This window comes from Lynx canadensis, chromosome B4, assembly GCF_007474595.2.
Source record: "Lynx canadensis isolate LIC74 chromosome B4, mLynCan4.pri.v2, whole genome shotgun sequence".
In the NCBI taxonomy this organism is placed as follows: domain Eukaryota; kingdom Metazoa; phylum Chordata; class Mammalia; order Carnivora; family Felidae; genus Lynx; species Lynx canadensis.
The window spans coordinates 36,582,875-36,604,651 of record NC_044309.1 but is presented as its reverse complement, the minus strand read 5'-3'; the positions used below and the strand labels follow the sequence as shown (position 1 = coordinate 36,604,651).

The 21,777-nt window shown below is 36.2% G+C and overlaps 1 protein-coding gene across 11 annotated transcripts in view; it reads left to right on the top strand.

Moving 5' to 3' along the window:
- ERC1 (ELKS/RAB6-interacting/CAST family member 1) overlaps positions 1-21,777 on the top strand; it is a 517,187-nt gene that overhangs the window by 75,066 nt on the left and 420,344 nt on the right. The gene's annotated exons all lie outside the window — the stretch shown is intronic.

Genomic DNA, 21,777 nt, shown 5'->3' with positions numbered 1-21,777 from the left:
CACATTTTTTTGGTGAACTTTTTGAGACCCTCCCAAGGTGGGTAAGGTCTCTTTGTTATATATTTTCTTACTTCCTTGAATTTGTAGCTTTTCTCCCTGTTTGCATTTATAATTGTGTATATGTATGTGCATGCATGTGTGTACGTGTTTTGATTAATGACCATCTTACCTATCTTTATGTGGACACAGACCATGTTTATTGTTCCTACTTACCATTGTGTCTCTAGCATGGAACATAATGCCGGATACATATTAGCTACTAAAAATATTTCTTCCATCAGTGCGGGATTATACTTTAGTATTTTTTCTTATAGTTTTCATTGTTTAGTTAAGTTTCTTTTTCCATGGTACCGCCTCCTTATCTTTATAGGCAAAACTGTCTGATGTAGATTCATTCATGTTAATTACTAGCTCTTGTTATTGATAGTGAGGAGTCCTAGGGTGGCCAGAGTTGTTCTTCTCAGGATCTGTGTTATTCTTCTGGTATTGAAATAGGTTAGGGGTTAGCTTTTCTTCCTATGATAAAGTACTGGTCTTGAGTTGCTGGGGGTTTCATGTTTTTGTGGCACTGCTCTATAGGTTGGAATTAAAATTTTCTTTTGCTTAAGTCTATATTAGAAATAAATATGAAATATTTTAGGTTCGCTAAAGTCATTAAATATTCCTTTACAAACATCTCATTTAAATTTTCTCGTTTTTGACTTCTGGGGAAGATAGCAGAATAGGAGGACCCTAAACTCACCTTTTCCCGTACATACAACTGGGTAATACATCAGTGCAAATTAACCAGAAAACAACCTGAAGACTGGCTGAATAAACTCCACAACTAAATATAGAGAAGAGACCACATCAAAGAGGGTAGGAAGGCTGAGGACTCAGTGGGTCTGACTTCTGGAGGGAGGGAGCCGTGGGTGTGAAGAGGGATGAGAAATAGACTGGCAGCACACTGGGGAACCTGCCTGGGGAAGGTGAATCCCCAAAGCATTTGGCTTTGAAAATCAGAGGGACCAAATTTTCTGAGTTCTTACAACCAACGGGAAAGCCTGGAACTTTAGAAAATCAGCAGACTCACCTCCAGGAGACCCTGGAGGGCAATAGGAAGCAGAGGCCCCACTCTTAAAGAGACAGCACCACAAGTAGCCCTTGGAGATGCTGCTTAGAATCAGCAGGTTGAAAAATGTCTGGGGCTATGGGAGGGAGAGTTGTTTACTAAACTCAGTTTGCTGAGGGACTTCTCTAGGAAGAAAGGAACTGACTGGCACTGGTTCCCTCCCCTGCCCCCCCAGCATAATCAAACTAGAGCTGTGCTGGCGTTCACTACCTAACTTGCTTATACTATGCGCCACCCCCTCCAACCTGGCCTGTGTCAATTCCAGTCAGTACTGTGTGTCCACACCTAGAGAAGACCTGCGGAAATCTTGCCAACACTACGTCTCCTGACATCCTGCAGAGGATGACCACACTTTGTTAAAGCTGTACCTGCTGCCCGTGCATGCGCTTTGTGGAGCAGCCCTGGCTGGTCTGATCTTAGCAGCAGCTGCTTATCCCTGTGGAAGAGAACCAGCCTCACCTTGTTGAGTGTATGCCCACCCACTCCTTTCAAGAGCAAGAGACTTAGCTGACTTTGCTAACACATGGAAACGGACACAGAGAGTTAGGTAAAATGAGACAGAGGAATATGTCCCAAATGAAAGAACAGGACAAAAAGCACAGCAAGAGACCTAAGTGAAATGGAGATAAGTAATATAACTGATAGAGAAAGTAATGATTATAGAGATACTTACTGGACTTGCGAAAAGAGTGAAGGATATCAGTGAAACCCGTAACACAGATAAAAAAGAACCAATCAGAGATGAAGAACTCAATAATTGAAATTAAAAATACACTTGATGGAATAGATAGCCGGTTAGAGGAAGCAGGGGAACAAATTAATGACCTGAAAGAGTAATGGGAAGTAATGAAGCTGAGCAAATGAGAGGGAAAAATGCAAAATGAACACAGACTTAGAGAACTGAGTGATTCCATAATATGGATCTTGGGAGGAGAAGAGAGAGCAAGGGGCAGAAAATTTATTTGAAGAAATAATAGCTGAATCTGGGGAAGGAAACAGATATCCAGATCCAGGAGACACAGAAATCCCCAACAAAATCAGCCCAAAGAGGTCCACACCAAGACACATAGTAATTTAAATGGCAAAAAGTAGTGATAAAAGATTTATTTTATTTTATTGAAAAAAAAATTTTTAATGATTATTTATTTTTGACAGAGAGAGAGAGAGAGAGAGAGAGAGAGAGAGAGAGAGGCAGAGACAGAGCATGAGTGGGGTAGGGGCAGAGAGAGAGGGAGACACAGAATCCGAAGCAGGCTCCAGGCTCTGAGCTGTCAGCACAGAGCCCAACGCAGGTCTTGAACTCATAGACTGCAAGATCATGACCTGAGCCGAAGTCAGATGCTCATCCAACTGAAGCCATCCAGGCGCCGCGATAAAATTTTTTTAAAGCAGCAAAAGACTGTTACAAACAAGGCAACCCCCATAAGGCCATTTGTGGATTTTTTCAGTAGAAATTTTGCAGGCCAGAAGGGAGTGGCATGATCTGTTCAGAGTGCTGAGAGGGAAAAATCTGCAGTCAAGAATACTGTACCTAACAAAGCTATCATTCAGAATAGGAGGAGAAATAAAGAGTTTCTCAGACAAAAATTAAAGGAGTTCATGACCACTGAACCAGCCCTACAAGAATTCATAAAGGGGACGCTTTGAGTGGAAAGGAAAGACCATAAGTGAGAGTATGAAAAGTAGGAAACATAAAAACAGTAAAAATAAGTATATCTGTAAAAATCAGTCAAGGGATTCACAAAAGGATGTAAAATATGACACCATATACTTAAAACATGGTGTGGGACAGGAGTAAAGAATGGGTTCAAACTTAAGTGACCATCAAGTTAATATAGACTGCTACCTGCAGAAAGCGTTATATACAAATCTATTGGTAGCCATAGATTGAAATCCAGTAAAAGAGATGCAAAGAATAAAGAGAAAGGAATTCAAATATATCACTAAAGAAAGCCAGCAAACCATGAAAAAGAGCAAGAAAGGATCAGAGAAAAACTATAAAAGTAACAAAAGTGGCAATAAATATATATCTATCAGCAATTACTTTGGATGTAAATGGACAAAAGGGTGACAGAGTGGATAAAAGAAAAAGGCTCATCACATGCTGTTTACAAGAGACTCCTTTCAGACCTAAAGTCACCTGTAGATTGCAAGTGAAAGGCTGGAGAATCATTTATCATGCAAATAGATGTCCAAAGAAAGCAGGGATAGCAATACTTATATTGGACAAAATAAACTTCATTCATTCATTCATTCATTTATTTATTTAAAATGTTTTATTTATTTTTGAGAGAGAGAGAGAGAGAGAGAGAGAGAGACAGACAGACAGACAGAGTGTGAGTGGAGAAGGAGCAGAGAGAGAGGGAGACACAGAATCCAAAGCAGGCTCCAGGCTCTGAGCTGTCAGCACAGAGCCTGAGAAGGGGCTTGAACTCACTAGCCATGAAATCATGACCTGAGCTGAAGTCAGACAACTCAACTGACTGAGCACCCAGGTGCCCCCAGAATACACTTTATTTACTTTACTTTTTTTTTTTTTTAAATTTACATCCAAGTTTGTTAGCATATAGTGCAACAATGATTTCAGGAATATATTCCTTAAGGCCCCTTACATATTTAGCGCATCCCCCTCCCACAACCCCTCCAGTAACCCTCTGTTTGTTCTCCATATTTAAGAGTCTCTTATGTTTTGTCCCTCTCCCTGTTTTCCTATTATTTTTGCTTCCCTTCCCTAATATTCATCTGTTTGTATCTTAAAGTCCTAATATGAGTTAAGTCATATGGTATTTGTCTTTCTCTGACTGATTTCCCTTAGCATAATACCCTCTAGTTCCATCCACGTAGTTGCAAATGGCAAGATTCTCTATTCTTTTTAATGGAGTTTAATACTCCATTGTATGTGTGTGTATGTATGTGTGTGTGTATATATATATATATATATATATATACACACACACACATACCACATCTTCTTTATTCATTCATCCATGGATGGACATTTGAGCTCTTTCCATACTTTGGTTATTGTTGATAGTGCTGCTATAAACATTGGCGTGCATGTGTCCCTTTGAAATAGCATACCTGTATCCCTTGGATAAATACCTAGTAGTGCAATTGCTGGGTTGTAGGGTAGTTCTATTTTTTTTTTTTTAATTTTTTTTTTAATGTTTATTTATTTTTGAGACAGAGAGAGACAGAGCATGAATGGGGGAGGGTCAGAGAGAGAGGGAGACACAGAATCTGAAACAGGCTCCAGGCTCTGAGCTAGCCGCACAGAGCCTGACGCGGGGCTCGAACTCACGGACCGCGAGATCATGACCTGAGCTGAAGTCGGCCGCTTAACCGACTGAGCCACCCAGGCACCCCGGGTAGTTCTATTTTTAATTTTTTGAGGTACCTCCATACTGTTTACCAGAGTGGCTGCACCAGTTTGCATTCCCACAGAATGGACTTGGAAGCAAAGTCTGTAACAGGAGATGAAGAAGGACAGTATATAGTAATAAAGGGGACAAAAAGATATAACAATGGTAAATATTTATGCAACCAATATGGGAGCACCCAAATACATAAAACAGTTAATAACAAACATGAAGGAACTTACTACACGACTAGTAGGTGACTTCTAACACCCCACTTAAATCAATGGACAGATCATCCAAACAGAAAATCAACAAAGAAATGGTTGCTTCATTTTTAATCTTTTTTTGAAGTTTATTTTGTGAGAGAGAGTGGGAGAGCATGTGCACTGAGTGAGCAGGGGAGGGGAGAGAGAAATGGAGAGAGAATATCTCTGTGCTGACAGTGCAGAGACCGATGCGGATCCTGATCTCACAGACTATGAGATCACGATCTGAGCTGAAATCAAGAGCGGGACGCTTAACCAACTGAGCCATCCAGGTGCCCCTAAAAATGATGGCTTTAAATGACACACTGGGCCAGATAGATCCAACAGATACATTCAGAACATTCCATCCTAAAATGACAGAATGCATATTCTTTTGAAATGTACATGGAACATTCTCCAGAATAGATAACATATTAGGCCATAAAACAAGCCTTAACAAAATTTAAAAGGTTGAAGATATATCATGCATCTGTTCTGCCCACGATGCTATGAAACCAGACATCAACCACAAGCAAAAAATTTGGAAAGAGCACAAATACATGGAGGTTAAATAACATGATACTAAACAATAAAAACTCTCAATAAAGTAGGTTTAGAGGGACCGTACCTCAACATAATAAAGGCCATATATCAAAAAGTCACAGTGAACATCGTACTCAATGGTGAAAAACTGAAAGCTTTCCCCTAAGGTCAGTAACAAGACAAGGGAGTCCTTTCTTATCACTTTTATTCAACACAGTACTGGGTCCTAGCCACAGCAATCAGATAAGAAAAAGTAATAAAAAGCATCCAAATTGGCAAAGAAGAAAGAAAACTTTCACGACTTGCAGATGACATGATATCATATATAGAAAACCTGAAAGACTCCCCGTCCCACCACCAAAACTGCTAGAACTGATAATTCAGTAAAGTCACAGGATACAAAATCAATCTACAGAAAACTATTAATTTCTATGCAGTGATAATGAAGCAGCAGAAAGACAAATTAAGAAAAACAATCATAATTGTACCCCAAATTATAAAATACCTAGAAATAAACTTAACCAAAGAAGTGAAAGACCTGTGCTCTGAAAACTGTAAAACACTGATGAAAGAAATTGAAGAGGACACAAGAAATGGAAAGACATTCCATGCTCATGGATTGGAAGAACAAATATTGTGGAAATGTCCATATTGCTTAAAGCAATCTACATATTTTAATGCAATACCTATCAAAATACTAATGGCATTTTTCACAGAACTGAACAAACAGTTCTAAAATTTGTATGGAACGAAAATGTCCCCATATAGCCAAAGCGGTCCTACAAAAAAACAAAAAGCAAAAAACAAAAACAAAACTTGAGGTATCACAAGATTTTAAGTTATTATAAAGTTGTTGTAGTCAAAACAGTATGGTACTGACACAAAAAATGATTCATGGAACAGAATTAAAAGAAAATAAACACACAATTATATGGTCAATTAATGTTCTGCAAAGGAGGCAAGAATATGCAATGGGAACAGGACAGTCTCTTCAACAAATGGTTTTGGGAAGACTGGAGAGCTACATGCAAAATAATGAAAAGTGGGCCACTTTCTTACACCACACACAAAAATAAATTCAAAATTGATTAAAGACCTCAGTGTGAGACTTGAAACCATAAAAATCTTGGAAGAGAACACAGACAATAATTTCTCTGACACTGGCTATAGCAACATTTTTCTAGATATGTCTCCTCAGACAAGGGAAATAAAAGCAAAAATAAACTATTGAGACTATATCACAATAAAAACCTTCTGCACAGAGAAGGAAACATTCAACAAAACTAAAAGGTAACCTGTGGAATGGGAGAAGATATTTGCAAATGACATATCAGATAAAGGGTTAGTATCCAAAATATGTAAAAAACGTATGCAACTCAATAGCTCAAAAAGCAAATAATCCAATTAAAGAATAGGCAGAAGACATGAACAGACGTTTCTCCAAAGAAGGTATACAGATGGTCATTACACATGAAAAGATGCTCAACATCACTCATCAGGGGAATGCCAATCATACCTCACATCTGTCAGAAAGACTAAATCAAAAACAAGAAACAGTGTTGATGAAGATGTGGGGAAAAAGGAGCCCTCATGCATTGTTGGTGGGAATACAAATGGGTACAGCCACTGTGGAAAATAGTTTGGAGGTTTCTCAAAAAATTAAAAGTAGAAGTCCTCTGTGATCTGCTAATCACACTACTGGGTATTTACCCAAAGAATACAAACACACTAACTTGAAAGGATATACACAGCCCCATGTTTATTGCAGCATCATTTACTATAGCTAAAGTATGGAAGCAGCCCAAGTGTCCATCAGTAGATGAATGGATAAAAAAGATGTGGTATATATTATGTAACGGAATGTTATTCAGCCATAAAAAACAATGAAATCTTGCCATTTGCAATGACATGGATTGATCTAGAGACTATAATGTTAAGTGAAATAAGTTAGAGAAAGACAAATACCATATGATTTCACTCATGTGGAATTTAAGAAACAAAACACATGAGCAAGGAAAAAAAATAAGATAGAGACAAACCAAGAAACAGACTTTAAACTATAGAGAACAAACTGATGATTACCAGATGGGAGGTGGTGGGGGGATGGGTGCAGTTGGTGATAGGGATTAAGAGTACACTTATAATGTTGAACACTGACTAATGTATAGAATTGTTGAATCACTATATTTTACACCTTAAACCAATATAACACTATGTTAAAAATTATTTCCTTTTTTTTTGTTTAGATATCTTAGTTTAAACAAGTAGGTTTATTTAACATGCAAATTTTCCCTGTAATATGTGGATCAAAGAATTTGTTATGAAAATCTGTCAAGAAAAACAATTATACGGGGGCACATTGGTGGCTCAGGTGGCTAAGCATCTGACTTCGGCTCAGGTCCTGATCTCATGGTTTGGTTCTTGGATTCAAGCCCTACATCGGGCTCTGTGCTTACAGCTCAGAGCCTGGAGCCTGCTTTGGATTCTGTGTCTGCCTCTCTCTCTGCCCTTCCCCCACTCATGCTCTGTCTTGGTCTCTCAAAAATAAATAAATCATAAAAAAGTTAAAAAAAATGATATAGGCATGTATTCCAGTTCATATATTGTTTAAAAATGCTTTAAATATTAGTAATCAATAGGTATCTCGACATTTTCAAATACTTGATACTAAAAGGAAACCTTGTGTGTTTATTTTTGCAATAAATATGAATAGGATAGGGAAACTGTTGAAACTGTTGATTGTTGCTTTCAAGTTTTCAGGGTCCTCATTCAAAGATGATTTTATAGGAATCTTTGAGATCAAAATTTTAGTATTAAGATTAAAGTAGTTTCCTGTTGTGAGGATTCTCAGAGAAAGATGTCATTTTCAGATGAAGGGTGAGAGGAAGAGAGAAATTAGAATTCTTCCCAATCTCTTTTTCTTTTCTCATTTTTTTCTTTCAGAGACAGAAGGTTCTATGGGTAGAATGTACATGTATTTTTAAAGAATTCTCATGCCTCAGAATGAAGGCATTCTGCTCTGCCTTCCATTCTCCAGCTTCATAATGAAAAACTTTGAGAATATTCTGTTTTTTCCTTATGGGTGGAATTGAATACATAATCATTTGGCTTTTTGCTCTTTTTTTTTTTTTTTCCAAATAGCAACTCCTTCCATTTCTACCAAAAGTTTCTTCCTAGGAAAGTGGTTATATGAGTAATGGAAAGTGTTGTATGATTAATGACTCTATAGGTATGAAAATTCTAGGCTTGATATTTGTACCCTTTCATCATCTGTATTATGCAGCTTGTTGTATATTAAATTAAAAAAGCTAAATGACTGGTAAAGTTAAAGAACACACTGTGCTACCTAGCAGTTCCATCACATGTGTACAAGGAGATAGATATACATGCATTTAGTATAATAGTGAGAAGGTGGAAAAATACCTAACTCTTCCTCAGTAGGCCAGTGGACAAATTGGTATTTACTCATAATATGGAATATAGGTACAAAATCCCTTCCTCCAAAATACTAAGGTCAGATGTATTTTGAAATTTAGATTCTTCCAGGTTTTGAGGGGTAATCCAGTATGTATTACATTTGTGTTGGGCAGCACTAAGTAATCCAACCTACTAATAATGTATCTGTGGTGAAACTTGGGAGTATTCACATTAAATGAGAATAAAGAAATGGTTCATAGTCTCAGCAATTGAGGGCTTGTTGGATCATATGGTAGTTTTAGTTTTAATTTTTTGTGGAACTTCATACTGTTTTCCATAGTGGTTGCTCCAGTTTTCGTTCTCAGTCACATTAAGTTGAGTAACAAAACAAAGTTGCAAAGAGAAGCATGTACAGATGACATCATTTATGTGAATTATAAACAAGTAATTGTGTGTGTGTGTGTGTGTGTGTGTGTGTGTGTGTGTGTGTGTGTGGGAGAGAGAGAGAGAGAGAGAGAGAGAGAGAGAGAGAGAGAGAGATCTGAAGAAAACAAGGCAAATTGTTGATGGTGATTTCCTTACTTTGTTGCATGTTTGAGTGAATCTTTATAACCCTAAGCTTCTGTCTTTTTCTCTTTTACCTTTTTAAGAATGTATGGCTACCACTGAATTAGGTGATAGAGCATCCCACAAAGCATGTTTAGAACTGGAAAAGTTCTTAAATTTCCTAAATTACTGTCCTTTTAAGTGAAGTCATTACTAGTTGTTAAATTATCTTGAATATTTATTTTTTCTTTTTCAAACCTGTATCTTTTTCATTTTTAATGTTTTTTTTGAGTGTAGTGTACATACAGGAAATACTCCAGCATCATAATTCTATGAATTTTGACAAATGCCAATACCTTATAAAGACACAACATTATCATCATCCATAAAGTTCGTTGCACCCTTTCCTGGTTAGTATCCTGCCCTCCAACAAATAGTGTTCTAATTTCTTTCACCTTAGATTAGTCTTGCCTGTTGTAGAACTTCGTATAAATGGAATTATCTAGTCTGTACTCTGTTGTGTTTGGCTTCTTTTCAGTGTGTTGTTTTTACATTATCCATGTTTAATGTATCAATAGTTATTCTTTTTAACATTGAGTAGTTTTCTTTATATGGATGTTGCATAATCAGTTTATACATTCTCTAGTGTTTGGCTATTCTGAATGAAGCTGTTGTCAACATTTTTATACACATGTGCTTGTGGCCATGTTTTTATTTCTCTTGAGGAGATATCTAGGAGTATAGTTGCTGGGTCATAGGATAGATGTATGCTTAATTTTATGAGGAACTGGCAGACTAATTTCCAGAGCATTGATGTAATTTCACATTCTGGTTGTTTCACATCTTTGCTAACATTTGGTGTTGTTTAAATTTTAGCTATTCCAGTGGGTGTGTGGTGGTGTCTCATTCTGTTTTAATTTTCATTTTCCTAATTACTAGTGATATTAGTTTTTCATTTCCACATTGGCTAGTTGTAGATTTCCAAAGTATCTTTCACTCATTTTTAAAATTTTAAGTTGTTTATTTTTATTTGTGAGTTTCAGGGGTTGTTTATATATTCAGGACACAAGTCCTTTGACAGTTACTATTTTTCCCAGTATGTGGCCTATCAATTTATTTTTATAATGATCACTTTGAGAAAAATTTTGATAAAATTCTATTTTGATTAAGTCCAGTGTGTCAGTTTGTTTATTTATTTATTTTTAATGCTTGTTTATTTTTGAGACAGAGAGACAGAGCATGAGCAGGGGAGGGACAGAGAGAGAGGGAGACACAGAAGCAGGCTCCAGGCTCTGAGCTGGCAGCACAGAGCCTGACACGGGGCTCGAACTCATGAACAGCAAGATCATGATCTGAGCCGAAGTTGGATGCTTAACTGACTGAGCCACGCAGGAGCCCCTGTCAGTTTTTAATTATACCAAGTGTGCTTTCTAACATAGATATCTCAATATCTTTTATTTAAAAGTATGCAGGGAGATGAAGTGATGGTGAAGATCACTTCAAATGCAAATATGATGTGGTAAGTAAACTCCTTGCAAATATGGGTGCAGGAGTTAAATAGTTGTTTGAAAATAATGGTCACAAATACGTTTATTGGGGCTTGTATGATAGGATTGGTGAGAGTCAGGAAAGCAAATTTATTTTCCCTTTAAATACCCCATGAAGATTCCATCTGGTGTTCTTATTTGCTCTTAACAGTGCCGCTGAATCATGAAGCAGTCTTTAATACTATCTCTTTACTACCTAAATTCATTTCTTTTCTGTTTATTAATTTTTCAAAAAATTTTGATTAATTACTAAAGATTTTTTTATCTGCTTAACATTTTTACAGAAGCATGTGCAAGGGTCTTAGACATACCTTGTTTGATGATTGCCATGGAAATTATTAAAGGATTGTGTACAATAAATATTTATATTTATATCTCAGTTACTTTCAGGGAAGATTCAAAATTTTATCTATAAAAGCGTCATATTTTTTTTGTTGTTGTTGTTCATGTTTTTATCCCCAGGTGCCTTTTTGTTCTTATCAAGCTTCTCTTTCTGTCTCTTTTTAATTACACTTCTAAAACATTTGTGTAGAGAAATGCAGTTAAATTTTACATGTTGATCTTACATTTACCAGGTTGCTGAACTCTTAATGATATAGATGTCTTGTCTGTAATTTCTTCCGAATTTTCATCATATAATCTTTGTATAATGACTGTTTCTTCTTTTCTAATTCTTCTACCCTTTATTGTCTTCTCATCTTACTATACTTGTTCTTAGTATTTCTAGAACAAATTACAGTAGTGGACTATGGCAGTCTCTCAGTTGCCTGTATTCAGTTTCATTCTGATTTGCTTAATAGCTAGATTTGATTTTTATAGGAAAGCACGTTTAATAAAAAATATAAGTATTGAAATAAGATATGAATAATTTTGGTTGGTTTGCTCTGGTTTACTAGTGTTCTCTGTATATGTTTTACGTAATTTTCTCCAGACAGAATTAATTTTACAAGTAATTTTGTTTGGCTTCATCTCATTTTGAAATTTTTTGGTGATCGTGTATGTCAAAACATCTTAAACAGTAGTACTGTTTAAATGAATGCTTTTCTCTAAGACTGTAAGGTTATGATCTTTTTGTACCTTCAATATCAGTCTTCCTTGCTTCTCTTCCTCTGGGGGAAAAGGTGGGGGAAGGAGAGCGAAATTCTATAGTTTCTGATAAGCTGTGGGTACACAGTGACTTCATTGTTGACATAGCTCTGTGGGACAGACATTAGACCCTGTCAGCTTTACGTTGTGTGCAGCTGAATGTCAGCAGGGACTCCCTTCAGATGGCCAAGTTTCTTGCCTTCTGTGTGTATTCATTCAGCAAAATCTACTCTCCAAAGCAGCATTGCCAAGATTATATCACTTTCATAGCTGATTGGCATCACTTAACTCTTTGTTCTTTACTCTTCTTTCTTTTTGATTCATATACCAGTATTTCTGTGACCAAGATTGGGGATTTCATTTACCTTTGTTTCAGGTGTTTGAAACTGTTGGGTTGTAGAGAATGAAGAAAGAAGTGAGTTTGATACTTGAAATGCTGCTGGAATGAACACTATCTTTTTGGTTGCTTATAGTTCTGCCATTGCATTGTTACTGCTGAGTGTTCTCAAGTTAAATACAATGGAAGTGGTTGTCCTAGGATCTCTTTGCTGGTTGATTTTACTTTGAAGATTTTTTTTTTCAGTCATTTTGATGTCATTTATACTGAAATGAATCTCTTCAATCCTGATATTGCTTAGCATAATATTTTTACCATTGTAATTTCTGGTTTGGGATACTGTCCTTTCTTTCTGTACTTCATTCACCAATTCCTTCTTTCCTCTTTCTGTCTTTCTTTTAGTTGGGGAAATCAGAACAGTTTTCTGGAGGAGATAATGCCTGAGCTTAGAATAAAAGGACAAGTAGGATTAAACTGGGAGTGAAAGAGGGAAAGGGCAGAGGAGATCACATAAGTAGAAGTTAAGGGGTAAATAATAAATAATATGGTGCTTGGGTATCTAAAAGCAATTTGGAATTTCTAGGACTTGTACTAAAAGCAGTTTATTGTTACTTGAATTGTTGATTATCTCTGAGGTCATAAAATATTAAATGTACAGTTGACCTTTGAGGAATGTGGGGATTAGGGGCACTGTCCTCTGCACAGTTGAAAATTTGCATGTAACTTTTGACTCTCCCTCACCTCCCCCCCCCCCCCCCCATTAACGGTTAATAGCCTACTATTGACTGGAAGCCTTACTGATAACATAGAGTCAGTTAACACATATTTTGTATGTTATTATGTATTATGTACTGTATTCTTACAATAAAGCAAGCTAGATGAAAAGAAAGTGTTATTAAGAAAATCATGAGGTCCCCTAAAAAAAAAAAAAGAAAGAAAATCATGAGGAGGAGATAATGCATTTACTGTATTGTTTATTGAAAATAATATGTGTGTAAATGGACCCATGCTGTTCAGACCCATGTTGTTCATTCAGGGGTCAACTTATTTTGATACCATTTTCATTTATTCTTTAACTTCCATTCTGGGTTGTACTAGCATAAAGATAGAGGTTCTACGTTTTTCCTGGATTCAGTAGTGGAGAGTAGTTGGTAGAATTCTGGTATAATTGCTTGTTCATTATCTTCACTCTTTGTCTTTTTTAGAAGAGAATGAGCGTAACATAAGGGTAATTTAATTAACCATTTGAATTCTGGTGTGTTGTATCTTAATCTGAGAACTTGGGTTTGGTTAATAGTTGATAGTTTACAGTATACTTTGCTGCACAGAAAATAAATCCTTGTAATCAACTGAAAGAATAGTAGACTGATGATTATAAGAAATGAATTACCTTAGAGGCTTTTCCTCAGTCTCTGAGGTTTAGACTGGTTAAATTTCTCACTGACTTTCTTCTAAAGTGATAGAAATTAAAATACTTTCTTTTCATATTAAAGATTCACGAGTCTAGCTCATAGTGATCTCTGATAGGTTCTTAAGCTTCATTTGAATATCTTGTATGTAGAATTAAGTGCCTTACATGTATGTGTCTCATTTCTGTCTTGAATATTCTTAACTTTTTAAAAAAAATGTTTATTTATTTTTGAGAGAGGGAGAGAGAGAGTGTGAGCTGGGGAGGGGCAGAGAGGGAGACAGAGGTTCCAAAGCAGGTCCTGTGTAGCAGAGAGTCCAATGCGGGGCTCAAACCCATGAACCAACCATGAGATCATGACCTGAGCCAAAGCCAGGCACCCAACTGACTGAGCCACGCAGGCTTGAATATTATTCTTAATCTAAAATTTAGAATAGGGTGTAGTGCTGATGAGTAACTATTATGTTCTTTTTTTTAACTATTATGTTTTATCAATTTGTAAGCTTTATTTTTGGATAAGAACTCCATGTGCTTTGTATAGTACTAAAACTATGAAAGATTCCTGTTGACTGTTGATTATCTGAAAATGCTTCTCTTTGCTTTGGATCAAACATGAATAAATCCAGAGACACCTGGCTGGCTTAGTCAGTGGAGCATGTGACTCTTGATCTCAGGGTTGTGGGTTTGAGCCCCACGTTGGGTATAGAGATTATTTTATTAAAAAAAAAAAACCATGAATAAATCCAGAGTATATAGTTAAAATTTTTTATTAGGATTGTGTTTCGTATTTTGGGTAGTTTTTATTTAAGATAGAATTTTTAAAAATGTTTTATTCATTTTTTGAGAGAGAGAGAGAGAGAACGAGTAGGAGAGGGGCAGAGAGAGACAGAGACACAGAATCCAAAGCAGGTTCCAGGCTCTGAGCTGTCAGCATAGAGCCTGACTCAGGTTTTGAACCAATGAGATTGGTTCTTTTGAACCAAAGATTATGAACTGAGCCGAAGTCAGACCTTTAACCTAGTGAGCCACCTAGGCACCCCTAAGATAGAATTTTTTGTGTTAGTTGGTAAAGAATTGTTACAGAATATGAGTTAATCATTGTATTATAGGGGAAAGATACAGCTTTCCAGGGACTTGATTTGCATGTTCTACTAGCTGTTACTTTCAAAATAATTTCTCAAAATTTGTTTTTCTCAATCTTTCATCAAAAACTTATTGAGCACTTAATATACTGAGCACTGTGCTGTACCTCATAGTAAAGAGATGACAACCGTTAAAGTCCTAGAAAGTTTTTATTGAAGACAGAGACAAATATATTTCAGATTAGTCTGGTAAGTGCTATTGTTAGGGATATAGTAATGTAGCGGTACAGATCAGAACCTCAAATGGCCTGAGGAAGCTGTAAGCTTGACTCAGATGACTTCAGTAAGAATTATTATGGGCTCTTTTGCATCTTACATTAATGAAATTTACTTAATATATACATTTACATGTTTCAGAATAAATTGTTCTTGATTTAACATAATAGGGTGCAATACTGGTATTTTTTCTTTTTTTAAAATGTTTATTTTTTTGGGGGGGACAGAGAGAGGAAGACAGGATACAAAGCAGGCTCTGCACTATCAGCGGAGAGCCCGATGTGGGGCTCGAACTCACAAACTGTGAGATCATGACCTGAACCGAAGTCAGAAACTTTACCACGTGAGCCACCCAGGCACCCCTATACTTGTATTTTTTTTAACTGGTCATCTTGACACATAGTTCATGGAGTTCTCTGTGATATATTGTTTGAAATGATGATCACTTTTTGTATCCATAATACAGTAGTCTCTCCTTTGCATCGTTTCGTTTCCTGTGGTTTCAGTTACTGGTGGTCACCTGTGGTCTGGAAGCAGACCTCATTTTTCCTTCTGACTTTCTTGTTAGAAGGTCCCTTGTAGCCTAACACTGCTTCACAATGCCTACCTCATTCACCTCACTTCATTTTAGTCATGTAGGCATTTTATCATGTCACATCATCATCAGAAGAAGGTTGAGTACAGAACATGAGATTATTTTAAGGGAGAGACACCACATTCTCATAAATTTTTATTAGTATACTGTTATGTTCTATTTCATTTTAGCTTTGTTGTTAATCTTTTACTATGCCTAATCTATAAATTTTATCATAGGTATGTATGTATAGGAAAAAACATAGTATATATGGGATTTGGTACTATGCACAGTTTTAGGCATCCATTGGGGGTCTTGGAACATATTCCCTGTAGATAAAGAGGGGACTACTGTATTCTTTTTTTCTAACCGAAAATAGCTCTAGACTACAAAATTCTGTCAATTTAGAAATCAGGATAAACTGGACCAAAGCATTCTGTTATTCCAAGAAATTAATGATTATTTTTGGGAAGTTATGCCTTAGAGGAGCTTCTGATATTTATCTAAAATATGTTATATGAAGGGCTGTGGTGATTTTTCGGCCATTTTTTTCAGATGTATTATTTTTCTAATAGAAGTCATAGTCTCTGTCGGAGATTTAAAAATTTTCATTTCTGTTGTTCACAATACTCTATCATTTCATTGAGGCACAGTGTGATATAATAATAGCACAATCCTTGGATTAAATTTTAAGCAGTTACTGGGGCACATGGATGGCTCAGTCGGTTGAGTGTCTGACTTTGGCTCAGGTCATGATCTAATGGTTTGTGGGTTCAAGCCCCACTTCAGGCCCTGTGCTGACAGCTCAGAGCCTGGAGCTGCTTCAGATTCTGTGTCTCACTCTCTCTCTGCCCCTCCCCTGCTTGCGCTCTGTCTCTGTCTCTCTCAAAAATAAGCATTAAACAAAAAAAAACAATTAAAAAAATTTAAGCAGTTACTTTTCCAGTCTTTCCAGATCACCTGAATGTCAGAGTAAAAAGTGGTAGACTACTGAGTGTTGGTATAACATTTGGAATATCAGAAGTCGGAGATCATTTGGAGAATGTCATGAGGCAGAATTCCCAAATAGAAATTCTCCTAATGTCTTACAACTGAGGTCTTCCCACTAAATTCAGTATGTCTTTTTTTTTGGTTGATCATTATAAATGTCTATGGGATGTATAGGTTTGCTCAGTTTATCATCTGTATGAATATGCTGGAGAAACAGTAGCATAGTTTCTTAACCTGTTGCTTCTTTCTTCTCCCAAGGAATTTGGCAAGAATTTTTGTAAAGTAAAGCTAGCTTGAATGTAGCCTAAAGTAGGGATTTATTTCAGTGGAGAAAATTGCTGTGTACCTTTCTAGGCTACCAGTCACACCATCATTTTATTTCTATTTTGTAGATAAATGGGTGCAAAGAGCTGAAATTATAACATTAATGGTTATAATTTCTATATTGTCAAAATAATTGCCATGCCAGATTTAATCAAATTGTAAATGCTAAAGTATATGTGAGGCTATTAGCTGTAGTCAACACCTGTTTCTCCTAACCTGAATGAATTGGTGATGAATGTCCAAAAAAGGAGGAACAGTTGTACCTAGCAATCAGTTTCATTGTTGAATTTAACTTCTGATACTACCCTCACTCAGGCTTTAACTGGGTTTTTTGACTTTCAGATGTAAAGAAGGAAAATAGAATTGATAATAAGCTCTAGAGAATTACTAGCATTTTGACACATCTTTTCATTAAAGATTTTGAAGTTCAACAACTGTTAAGAATCTTTACAATGTGATGCTGAAAGTTAAATGCATTTAAAAAAATCCTATTCCTGAATTAAAATATCTGATAGTCTTATTATAAATGTATTCTTGGTAAGAAAAAAGCAGTGGTTTTCAAAAGTTTGAAGATTACCAGAATTGAAAATTCACTACTTGCTAAGCCTAATAGGAAAACTAGAAATTATGAAATAAACAGTTGATGTGTTTGCACTGAAAGAAAAAAAATCTCTATGATAGTCACCATAAAATTTGTTAGAAGAAAAATGACGGACTTAGAAATATATTTGTAACATACACAGTAGGCAAAAGGTTATTTTCCTAAGTGGATTAGGAAAATTAAAAAATGGGCAAAGAACAAGGACAGATGAGTAACAAAGGAAGGAATACAAAGTGCCAGTAGATATGTGAATAGGTATTTAGCTGTGCTTATAATCAAAGAAATGCCAGAAAAAGAAAATACCTACAGTTTTCAAATATATGGGGAAGTGGCGACTCCCAGATATTGTTTGGTGGAAGTTTAAATGTGTCAGACCCTTTTAGAGATAATTTTTAATATATAATCAAAATTACAATTGCATATCCTCCAATTCAGCAATTCCCCTTTGAGAATTTATCCCCAGTAAAAATTTGGATACATGTACAAAGATATACATATGAAGGTGCCTGTTGTAATAGTGAAAACAGAACCAACCTAAATATTTATCAATAGTCATAAATAATTTAATATCCATAAATTGGAATTTTATGGCAGGTATCATTTTTCCTCATTTTCTTTATTACTGTAAAATACATCTTATATCTACCATCTTAGCTACTTTTCAAGTGTATCGTTCGTTGGCATAAAGTACATTATGTTGTGCAAACATTGCCACCATCCATCTCCAGAACTCTTTTCATCCTGTAAAACTACACCTGTTAGTGACTTCCCATCCCTCCCCAACCCCTGCTTTTTCCAGGCTTTTGGCAGCCACTGTTGTTCTTTCTGCTTCATATGTTTGACTAATCTAGATACCTCGTGTTAAGTGGAATCATATAATAGTTGTCTTTTGTGGTTTAGTTAGCATTATCCTCAAGTTTCATCCATGTTGTAGCATGTCAGAATTTCATTCTTTTTTAAGTTTGAAAAGTATTGTAAGCACTTTTAAAAATGTTTTTTATTTTATTTTTATATTATTTTTTAATTTTATCTATTTCTGAAAGAGAGAGTGCAGGCAGGGTAGGGGCAGAGAGAGAGAGGGAGACCCAGAATCTGGAGCAGGCTCTAGGCTCCGAGCTGTCAGCAGAGAGCCTGATGTGGGATGCAAACCCAAGAACTGTGAGAACATGACCTGAGCTTAACCAACTGAGCCACCCAGCCGCCCTTTTTAAATTGAAAAATATTTTTTTAAAATGTTTTTTTATTTTTGAGAGAGAGACCGAGTACAGGCAGGGGAGGGGCAGAGACAGAGGGAGACACAGAATATGAAGCAGGCTCTGGGCTCCTGTCAGCACAGAACCTGATGCAGGGCTTGAACCCATGAACTGGGTGATCATGACCTGAGCCAAAGTTGAATGCTTAACTGACTGAACCACTCAGGTACCCCTAAATTTAATTTTTGAGTGGGGTAGCACATCTATTTCGTTCAAATTTAAGAGGAAGGTTGGGAGGAGGGAAGATGGGAAGTGATTGATAATAGGCCTGGGATTTCACTAAGGGGTGATGGAAGTGTTCTAGAATTAGATATGTGTGTTTGATGTACAACTTTTAATATGTTGAAAACTGAATTATACACTTAAAACAGGTGAACTTTATTATATGTGAGTTATATTTCAATAAAGCTGTTACTAAGAAGATTTCAATGTCAATTATACTTCAATTAAAAATTTCTGGAGGAATAAAAAAATTTCAAGAGGAATAGAATAAATTTCTAATAAAGTGTTCTTATAAGTTGTCCTTCAGCTATTCTAGTTTTACTTTTTAAAAAATTATTTCTTGTGTAACTTTCCAGAAATATTTTTATTTCTTAAGAATATTTTATTTTTTACTTACAGTAGATAGTAAATATTATTCCCTTTCTTTAACAAAAGTGGTAGTAAATTGAACACGGTTTTCTGTACCCAAGCAATTATCTCTGAAATCTGTTTCTCTTATTTTTAGGTAAAAAGGTGGTTTTTGTTGTTGTTGTTTTTTTAATTACAAAAGGATTACATGGTTAGCTAGTACAAAAAAGTATGAAGAAAAAATGTAAAAGCTATTCATACCCAGAGATAGTCATTGGTAATTAATTGCTTGTATCCTTTTAGACTTTACTCTAGATGTATATACACTTTTAAAAATTAGATTGAGATCATCCTATACTTAGTCTTGTGTGGTCTGCTTTTTTACACTTAAAACAGTATATTGTGATGATAGGTTTAAATCACTAAATACCAATCTACATTGTTGTTATTATTTTTTTTAACGTTTATTTATTTTTGAGAGACAGAGCATGAGCAGGAGAGGGGCAGGGAGAGAGGGAGATACAGAATCAGAAGCAGGCTCCAGGCTCTGAGCTATCAGCACAGAGCCTGATGCAGGGCTTGAACCACGAGCTGTGAGATCGTGACCTGAGCCAAAGTTGGATACTTAACCCACTGAGCCATCCAGGTGCCCCTACATTGTTATTTTTTATGGATGTATAGTATTAAATTATGTGGACATTTCTCATTTACTGTAACTCATCACCTATTAATATCTATTTAGGTTGTTTCTAATTTTGTCACTATTATAAATAAGAATAAGTATCTTTGTACATACATCTTTGTATCCTTGCCAGATCATTTATTTGAGATATTTACTATGCTGCTATTTTGTAGTCTGCCAGAATTTTTCAGCAATGTATGTTTTATAATCTGCAAAGATTTCCATGATATTATTAAAATCTCTGTGAAAAAATTGTGCAGGTATATAAATCCTTATTTTAAATATGAGGAATCTGAAATGCAGAAAGTGGCATTGTATCCAAAATTGCATAGCAGTTAGTGTGAGAGCTGGAACTAAAAGTCATGTCTTCTGATTGGGGGTTAGTGTTCTTTCCACTATGGCATACTGCCAGTCTTTAAACCTTTAATACAAAGAGTGATTTTTGTTGTTGTTGTTTCTTCATTTCTAAAAATATGAATCTTGTGAATACTTTTAGATTCTTTGTCTAACGTGCTGGAAATTTTCCATTCAGATTAAAGGTTCATATACCTTCATTAGGTGTACAGGCTAAAGATATGCTGTCTCAAACATTTTGTAATTTAACTGCATTAACATCTTTGTTTAATTACTCACCTATATTATTATCCTTCCCTGTATGGAAAGCTCACATGGTGAGGTATTTCCCCATCCCCCTGGTTTTTTTTTAAAGTTTTTAAAAAAAATTATTTATTTTGACGGGGCGGGGGGGGGGGGGGGGGGGGGGGGGGGGGTGGAAGAGTGTGAGCAGGGGAGGGGCAGAGAGAGAGAATCCCAAGCAGGCTCTGTGCTGTCAGTGCTGAGCCTGACACTAGGCTTGAACTCACAAACTGTGAGATCAAGACCTGAGCAGAGATAGAGTCAGAGCTTAACCAACTGAGCCACCCAGGCACTCCTTCTCCTCCCCTTATGAAAGCTTCAAGCTATGTTATTTTCTTCAGGTAGTACTAGTTTCTGTGGGCTGGGAAAATTCCTTTGATTTCAATGACAGGTCCATCATTTACTGTGTGATCTTGGGCAAGTTACTTAAATCTCTAGATTTAAAAAGACCTGACAGACTTTGGCTCAGGTCATGATCTCGCAGTTCTTAAGTTTGAGCCCCATATCAGGCTCTGTGCTGACAGTTTGGAGATAGGAGTTTGTAGATTCTGTGTCTCCTTCTCTCTATCTGCCCCTCCCCTGCTGGCTTGCACGCTCTCTCATTCTCTCTCTCTCTCAAAAATAAACAGTAGTGGGCGCCTGGGTGGCTCAGTCGGTTGGGTGTCTGACTTCGGCTCAGGTCATGATCTCACATCTCGTGAGTCTAAGCCCCGTGTTGGGCACTGTGCTGACAACTCAGAGCCTGGAGCCTGCGTCTGATTCTGTTGTCTCCCTCTCTGTCTGATCCTCCCCCACTTGCACTCTTTCTCTCTCTCAAAAATAAATAAACATTAAAAAATATTAAAAAAAAAACAGCGAAAAATCTCCAAGACTAGTGTCATCATCGGTAAGAATAATAATAATAATAATAATAGTAAAAAAGTAGTAAAAAAAATTAATAGTACACATGTCATGAAGATTAAATGAATCAACACATAAAAAGTGTGTGGCATGTAGATGCTACTCATTAAATGTTAGTATTATTTAATGTGTAAACTTACTTAAGTCATTTTGTGTTTTGATATCCTTTGTATTATTTGGTGAAACTTTTGTATGATATGTTTGTATTCCTGTAGATTTCCCCTTTCTCCTCCCCTCCCTTTTAGTTCTGTGAATATTTCTGTTAATTTTGAACAATGCCTTTATTTTGT